This window comes from Pristis pectinata, chromosome 1 (genome assembly GCF_009764475.1).
Source record: "Pristis pectinata isolate sPriPec2 chromosome 1, sPriPec2.1.pri, whole genome shotgun sequence".
Taxonomy (NCBI): Eukaryota; Metazoa; Chordata; class Chondrichthyes; order Rhinopristiformes; family Pristidae; genus Pristis; species Pristis pectinata.
This window is the reverse complement of record NC_067405.1, coordinates 49,447,432-49,456,619: the sequence shown is the minus strand read 5'-3', so window position 1 is coordinate 49,456,619 and position 9,188 is coordinate 49,447,432. Positions and strand designations below refer to the sequence as shown.

General features: G+C 40.9%; 1 protein-coding gene across 1 annotated transcript in view; it reads left to right on the top strand.

Moving 5' to 3' along the window:
- Positions 1 to 4,421: 4,421 nt before the first annotated feature.
- The window catches only part of znf385b (zinc finger protein 385B), a 320,687-nt gene continuing 315,920 nt past the window's right edge, over positions 4,422 to 9,188 (top strand). Inside the window, 2 exon segments of the mRNA XM_052027186.1 lie at positions 4,422 to 4,595; positions 5,913 to 6,034. The gene's annotated coding sequence lies outside the window, so the exon portion shown is untranslated.

Below are 9,188 nucleotides of genomic sequence, written 5' to 3'. Positions count from 1 at the left end.
AGTTAGAGGCCAGGAACCTGATATTGGAATCTACTCTTATATGAGTGTCCAGTGGAAGCAAGACCAGCCTTGCCTTATGTTTAATATCCATTAGATGTGACTTCAGCTTGTAGAAGACTGAAGATAAAAAAAAAATCTACCAATGGAATGTAAGTGGGAGGCAGAACCCAGACTGATCTGATTTCAGTTTATTGGGAAAAAGATCCTGAGTGTGGTATTGATCTTGAATGAGGGCATTTGTCAAGGCTGCAGAGTGGAAAAGCATCTCTCTCATGCATAGATAAAGGCTTATGAATACTGCTTTTAGAATGTGATCTTAAAAAAAATAGTTTTGGATGTGTAACTGGAGAACTAATGTATTTACATTGTATGCAGCTGCATCTCAAACATAGTGGTCAGATTTGGACCCATCTTGATGTGGCATATATTGAAACCTCCTTGAGTCCCAGAAGTGTGCTATCAGAATATTACACCTGATCTCTTAGTTCTCAGAAGTGGGTCAAGCACCAAGAAAGTTCTTTTTCCCCCCCATCAGAGGAGGAAGAAGTGCTCTTTGCAGACTAAGTAGAGATGTTCTCCTCAGCAATCACCCAGTTCAGTTTCTTTGATGCAGTGGAGACATTATCAACACTAAATTGGATGAAGTGCAAGTGAATCACTGCTTCACTTAGATGGACTGTTCAGTTAACTTGAATGTTGTGAAAGCAAGAGCTAAAATGGATCTTCTCTGGTTGCATGGGAATCTGCCATGGTAAGGTGAGTGTTTGGTGGAGATAAATGAGTGACATATGGCAATCCTTGACCCATGACTGCTCTAAATTGAGAAGGATCCATCAGGCTGGACCTGAAGTCCGGCAGTCAGGAGCACACAAGCGCAGTGTAAATGCTGGAACGAGTTTACAGCTTGCAAGCTGCCCATCCACCTTATATGAGGCTCCACCTGTGGCAACAGGTTCCACTTTCGCAGCATCAGCCACTTTGAAAACCATTAAACAATTTATCCTTCCTTGATCGCAAGGAGATGCCTATGATAATGATTAGAAAAAAATTGCATTGGGGAGCTTATTAACTACAAGTATTTGACACTTGAGTGTCAAAATGTTCCAGGTTGTCACTTCTGCTCTGCATAATACATATGCAAGCTGTTTTTGGATGATAAGCTATTTTACTGTTTTTGAACATAGCAGTCTATATTTTTGACAAATTTGACATTTGTGTTTTTTTGTAGACAATGTCCAAATAATTTCCAATTTGTACGGAACAATGAATGGATTTGCCCTTAATCGTTCTTCAGTTCGTATTTGCGAAATGTGCTCTTTGCTGTAAGGCAGGGAACTGGGACAGTCAACTTGTGTTCAAACGGTTCCACAACTCAACACAAGGCACGTCCATCGAAGGCAGCCTTAACTCAAGATTAATCGAGGGTTTCCAATTAAATATTTTTTTATTAAAATAGGTTATCAGGAAACCTTAAATGTGTAAAAAAGGAAATATAGGTGCAAATATAATGGTTTTCAACATCTTGCACACTTGTTTCTCTTTCTGTTAGGCGACAGGGGGAAACTGAAATACTAACGTGAAAACACATTTGTGCGGAAGTTCTGTTGCGAAATATTTGCTTTTCCTGGGCAGTTTACCTCAGACCAGCAATAATTAAAATGATTTGTTTTGTGTACTGTCTCTTGCTTTTTTTTGAGTTTGTACTGATTGTGGATTAGCTTTTCCTTCGCATTTACGGACAATTCCAGATCAATCAGACGCGACAAGTAATGGTCTGTTCTCAAAAATCAGTCCGTTTGCTGCCTTGGCAGGATGAGGTAAACTTGGTCAGGATAACAAAGCTATCTAATGGGAGCATACTCTGCTATTCAATTAATTTAAAAATCCCATTTTATCCATCTGCGACTGACCTATTTTTGACTGTCCTCGGGCACTGGGTAAAGAAAAGAAATCAACATAAGGGTTTTTTTCTGGAATTGTGTCTGTTTTAATAATTCCCTGTCTCTTGCGGTAATTATCAGTTGGCCCGGGGAACTTCTATTTGAAAATTGTGAGGCTCACAGCAAGGGTGAGTGGAGACCAAATTACCATATAAATCCGTTAGAAGTTATTCCATTTTGAGACTAAATTACACCTCCCTCTGTGAAACGATGAAAATGGAAAGAGCGAGGGACCGCAACATTTAAACCTACGAGGTGAGGGTGAGTGAACAAGGTGTGCTGCTCAAGCCAATACCAGCATTTTGAAGGCAGTCAGATTCGCTGCTGAACACGAATCACGACACCGTTGTACCAGCTGCAATGTGACAGAGCCTCGGACTCAATTCAACCTTCCCATGTTTTGCTTCTGATTTCTTAATTTAAACTTTAATTTTCGAAATCTCCATGATACAGGAGGGGGGCAAAACTTTTTTTTGAGTTTAGAATACTTTCTTAATCCGGACAGTTTTGCAGCCATATAAATAAAAATTCTCCCGTCGACTTGTATTAAAAAGGATGTATTTCTGTTTTCAATCGTTTTCTGGGGAAAGATCATTCTGGTGTGATTGAAAAGGCAGTGTTCTGATCAACACAGCAGCTTCAGTCAGTGTTAAACTTATCACATTCTATTCGGTTAAATGGGTCTGCCCGAGAAATGGAAAATTGATATCGTCCAGCAATGTTTACATCTCTAAATGTTCACATTCTTCACGTTTAGTATGTAAGTCAGGACGTCCCCAAGAAACTGGTATTCAGCGATGGTGCCCCACCGTTGAAAGTGTCAGTTTCCCGACTCCAGGTGCTCTTTCCACGGAAGCACGATATTCCATGACATTATTGGAACAGAGGAATTATCCCAAGTCCCCTGGCCAATATTTGTTCCACGGTTAACCCCACAAAGTAGACTGGCTGGTTATAACCACGTTTGTGAGAGGTTGTTGTGTCCAAATTGGGATATTCAAACGGTGACGGCACCTCAAAAATATTTAATGGGTTTGGCATTCTAAAAGAGCCTTAAAAGCACCATCTAAAGATAAATATTTATTTAAGGTAGAAAGAAACGCCAAATGATGGTCTGAAGGTCCAGATATGTAATTGTAAATAAAATGAATGGTAAGCGTTAAGATTTTAAACACCAAGGTGCAGGCTGCTATTGGTATGCACAGGTCATTTAAAGTGGCAATATAAATGTTCAATGACGTATGAGTCAAGGGCAGCACAGTTTTCTGTCTATCTGTAGCTAGTGGAGAAAACACATGGACAGACTTGATGGGCTGAATATTCCTGCTCTTGTACTGTAACATTGTAATTTTATATTGACTTTAATTGCTCTAGTGATGTTTTTGCAATCATAGGTACACCCATGAATCAAAAAGCAAATAAGTGCAGATTCGGGAAGTGTGGCATTAACAAAAAAGAAAATGCTGGAAATACACAGCATGTCGGGCAGCATCTGGGGAGAGAGAAACAGAGTTAACGTTTCAGGTCCGTGACCATTCGTCAAAACGACAAGATGAGCTTCCAGCTCAATTTAATTCCCACCCCCACTAACCTGCGTCTAGTCTCTTGCACTGTTTCAAAACAGGTCAAGGTAATCTGAAGCAACAGCATCTCATCTTCTGATTGTGCACATTACAGCCCATCAGCACTCAACGTTGAACTAACAATTTCAGATAACCTACCTTTCCCGTTTGTGTCAGAACTGGTCAGTTCTAAAGGAAGGGCATCAACCCTCGACATCATCTCAGATTTATTTCTCCCCACAGATGCTGCCTGACCTGCTGAGTATTTAGAGTATTCTCTTTCAGTTTCCAGGAACTGCAGTGTTTTGTATCTCAGTTCCAGTATCGCTTTCATTGTTTTCATTCAACTCCTTCAATTTACATCTGCTCCAGACAGATCAGTTTGCGATGAGCACCATCATCGTTCTCTCCTAGCCAGCACCACCGCACCTATACTATTGTCTTTTTTGGCCTCCACCCTATCAGACACACCTTTTGTACTCTCCACCCTTCCTACTTCTCTCCCATTGAAACATATTTTGATTTCCTACTTTTCCGAGTTCTGATAAAGGGTCTTTAATTTGAACGTCAAATCTCCCCCCCCCCCCCTCCACAGATGCTGCCCGATCAGCTGAGTATCTCCAGTATTTCCTGGTTCTATTTCACAATCTCCGTTACTTTGCACGCATGCAATTGGATTGCAAGGAAATCATTAGCGTAGCAGACGATTGCCTGGTAGCGTCGGCTGATGAGAAATGTACACACTGAGAATTAGGACGCACCAGCTTCCAGGTAAGCCGGATCGTCCCAGGGCGCGTTTGTGCGCAAGCGCGCCTGACTCCTGGCGGAATGTGTCGGTTCCCGAGACCCGAGTGGAGCAATCGATGCACGGTGGAACCCGGAATCCGGAGCGGGAGCCTCGGCAGGGTGAGAACCGGCTGCATCGACGCGGACAAGCGGAATGGGATGGGAGAGCCAAGCCACCTTCCTCCACGTCTTGAGTTGAACTGCAGCCCGAAAGGGGCGGCTAGGTGCGGGCACGAGGTATTGGCGAAGGACGAGGTGTCAGTGTGTGGAATGTGGCAGTGCTCCGGGGCTGGTCTCAGTGCTGCAGGTTGGATGTGTATTTTCCAGTTTGTGAGTAATTTAATGCTGGTGATCACTATAGGGCTGTTTGGCTTCTTATTTTTAGCTGGAAGCTGTGAAGAGGATGGCTTTGAGTGGGGCAGATGGCCCGGGAGGATCCTTAAATCGGAGCTGGAAGTGGTTTAAAATTGTTCTACATTAGAAGGAGTTCCATGCCTTTGTGCTGTGACATTACAAAAAAAAATCTCTTCCAACTCATTTCGAAAAGGACACGTGGCGAGCTGGCGTGATGGGATCAGTTTTTTTTAATCGGCGTTATCCTATTCTGGGGTCGAGGGCTTCAATCTCAGCAGTTGAACGATGTAACTATTATTCGAAAACATGCGATAAACTTTAAATGACAGGGGAAATGCTGAGATTTTTTTTATCGTTAACGGCGTGACCTATATTATTTCTTTCCATTGAAAATTTTTAAAGCAGGCGGATTTCCCAGATAACGGAATATTTGTGGCTAAAATGGAAGTTGAAAGAGAACCTTTGACGTGCAAAGCGCGAATACTCAAAAATGCTTTATTCATTTGTTCAGCGCGTATTTGTCGAACTAAGCACATTGGTGCGAGCTCTCTGCAAATACTTGAGCTGGATGTTAGCGCGTTCATAAATCAAGGGAGGCTGGCAAAAATAGGGGTGTGGGTGACGGTGGAGAATCAAAGTTAGAAAACAATACTGCATCGCAATTGTGTTACAGTGTTAATTTGAAAACAAGATTTTGAAATTGAATTTTTCTTCCTGTTCTTCTAATGTCATTATTTTTCAATTTACTCATTGGTTACTAGAAGGTACCTTCCTCAGTCGGTTACAATGAGCTCTAGTTGAGTTATACGGCGAATTTTCACTTCTGTTTTAAATCACTTGAAACATCCCTATTGATTATAATCCAATGTGGGAGGTGGATGCAATTTGAAGAAACCGTTTACGACTGTTCTAGATTCTTGTCAAATGCAGCTTAGCTGTCGATCACGTTCGTCGCTTTAAATGTTTAATCCTCTTTGACTTGGGTCTAGATTTAGCACGGTCAAATATAGGGAAAATAATATTTTAGTTAATTTTCTATGTGGTTATTAATCGACGAGTTAAACAATTTTCTAAAAACTACCTTATTGTCCAAACCAACCAGGTCATCTGAAGTTTTATGACAGTTATTAAGAAGAAGGCAGTCAAATGAGTTTAAAATCAATCCCTGGATTATAACGTGGATCAAGCTAATTTGCTTAATTATTCATTTTGGCTATTTTGCTTTCCACCAATGGAAGCATCACACATTTCCACTTGTCTTTTTTCTTAGATGACTCTGCTAAGATCAAGTTCATTTTCGAGTAGAGTTGCCAGTATCGCTTCTTGACATTGAGGCACAAAGATAAAAGATCAAGGCATGAGTGCAGGACACCGTCAAGAGTGAAACGGAAGGTAGGAGAGACTGGGTGAACGATTGCTGTTGTTGACCCTGACGTTAACGTATTCAGATTGTGTAACTTTTGAAAGGTGGAAGGTGACGAGCTGCAGTTTGTTTCTGTCCAAGGAAAGAATGGCTTAAAGCAAGAGAGTGTGAGTGATTAATCCTGACATCAGCAGCTGTGTGGGTGTTGGCAAAAGGAGAGTGCTGGTTGATTTGTATCATATAATCATAGAAATTAGTGGCCCAGATGGAGGCCTCCTGATCCTTCCTGTACCTGCCGGTGAGCTTTAGGAGGCTGGAAATGCACTCTCAAACATTATTTGATCTGTTGATAAAAATTAATGTGAGGCCTCTCCTTAAAAGTTAATAGCCAAGTTCAACTAAAGGATTTGATATCCCGAAATCCTTGCCTGTCTTTCATGGATCACTATGCTTAGATTTCCCTTCCGCAATACTAAAATGGTTCCTTTTTAAAGTTGCAAAATCCCATCCTCTTTGACTGTGTCCTTTGGCGTGGTTGAGCCATCTTCCTCCAATGATGTCGTCATCCGGCGAGATGGGATTGCACTCATCTAGTTTCAGTCTTATCGAACAGCAAGAGCCAGGGACTCATTGCCATGGTTTTTTGCACACCCTCATACTGTTACCTCTGGTGTTTCCTTTCGCCCCCTTTCCCACCCCCCCCCCTCTAATGAATCTGCCTTGTTCTCATAATAGATGCGGTCCATGGCAATGTCATTCAAAAGCACAGCTAGAGTCTCTAAGTGTCTGCTGATGTCTCCTAGCTTTCCCCCTCCTTCCCTCTGCAGCATCTCAATTGTCTGACAGTTTATCCAACGTGCAATACTGCATGAATAGAAATGCCTGTCACCTAAATACTATCTATATAAAAAAATATATAATTATTTTTCACCTCGCCCTTTACAACCTCAGGACATCCCAACACAACTTGTACCTAGTGTAATGTTTTTCAAGAGAAGTTAGCAACTACTATGTGCACAGTAAGATCCCACATAATAACCAAATGATCTCTTTTGATAAAGTAGTTTGAGATTAAATATAGGTCAGACACCAGGGAATAGTCCCCCGGACTTCATTAAAATTGTTCAGTGGGATATTTTACATGTATCTGAGAGACCATTCATAGCTTTGGTTTGATTTCTCTTCTAAAGTTAAGCACCTTCAGTGATGCTGCACTTGTGCAAATAACGTGTCAATCTACATTTTTGCACCACAGTTCCTCTCTGGTGAGAGCATTACCACATACTCAGAAGCTGCTGTAGAAAACTTAAGCCATTATTTTAAGTCCCCACCACAGCTCCAGTTCCCTAGTCACTGGCTTCATCAGTCTCCCTGGCAATTATCTTGGGCTGAACCAGGCTGCTCTCCACCTTACAATCAGACTTGACTCCTAAATGAGTCTTGACATTGACGTTGGTTCTCCTTTGATCAACACCTGGGTTTAAAATTCTCTTTTTTGTTTTCAGTTACTTTTGGTCTCTACCTTTCCTTCTCTCTGCAATCTCCTCCAACCCATTACTCCTGAGATAGCTACATTCTCCAATATTTGTGTCTTGAGCATTTACTCTTTCAATTGGTCCACCATTAGCGGCTGAGCTTTCAGGCTTGGAATTTCCTGTCTGTTCTTCAAATCTCTTTGAAGCCTATCTGTTTGATGAAGCTAAGTTTTTTGTTTGATGGGTCTGCTATGAAGCAAGAGTAGTTATAGTTAAAATATAGACAAGATAAATGGAAACAGAGGGGAGCAAACAACTACAGATGCTCTAAGAATGAAATAAAAAGAGGAAACACTGGAAATAGCAGGTCAGAGACCATCCCTGGAGTTAATGATACAAGGTTGTCAAACCAAAATGTTAACTCAGTTCATCTCTCCACAGGTACTGACTGACTTGTAACATTTCCAGCATGTTGAGTTTATATTGAAACAGAGAGGTTTATGACTAAATTTAACAAAATCATGCATTTGGGATAATTCTGCCCAGATGCCGTAAGAAATGTTGGAAGATTCAACCCACCCCTCTACCCACCACACCCCACAATGTTCCCCCACTTGCCACTCCCAAAGGAGGAGCAAATTCTTGAAATTTATTAGGCTTTAATGATTATTAAGAGGAAAAATGTATTTGGCTGAATTTAAAGCTTTTTTTTCTTAGTGGCTGCTTTACCAATGAAGCAGATGGAGTACAAGTATCTTGGATGGAATAAAAAGTTATGGCTACAGGGCCCACTGAGTCTGCACTCTCCATCAAGCACCCATTTATAACAATCCTACATTAATCCTGTTTTTGATTCACATCAACATTCTCAAGATCCTATCATTCAACTACACCTGGAGCTATTTATAGTGGCCAATTAACCTACCAACATGCACATCTTTGGAATGTGGGAAGAAATCAGATCACCTGGTGGAAACCCATGCAGTCACAGAGGTCAGGATCGAACTTGGGCTGCTGGCACCGTAAGGTAGCAGCTCTGTCAGCTGCGCAACTGTGCCCCCCCCCCCCTAAAAGTACTGAAGTCACAAAAAGTTGATGAGAACAGATCGTCTTTAGTGCAGCTATTAAAGGTTTTATATATCAAAAAAAAACTGCTCGTTAGAACTGAAAACATAAAGAAGGAATCAATAAATGAGGTGTTCTTGCTTGAAGAGTGTACAGGAAATCAATTGTAGTTAAAATCATTGAAGTGTGTGTGGTTGAAGAAAGATAACTGAATATAAAGTCGAATAAAACAATGAATAAATATTACCTGAACAATACACAGAAGGTCTGGATTGAAGAAATTAACTAGAAAGAGCCAAGGGAGCCCCCTGAATTAATGGAAATTGTCAGGTTGCGAGCAACAACCTGTTTTGTGCACAGCCATTTGAAAGAAGCAATGTAATAATGAATTACAGTGTTATGATTGTAACATTTATGAAATGTTAGATAAGATGCATTTGGCAATGGTACATTCCTCACTGAGGTGTTTGGATCCCACTCAATTATTGAGATCACTAGTGGAAAAGTGATGTGGAAAACTCTCCCAGCAATCATGGATTAGAACACATCTTTCAAGGTTTCATTTGTATTTTTTGAAGAAACTCTTAAATATATTTGAATTGTGTACTTGGTATATCACTAATTTATTTTGGTGAAAATCAAG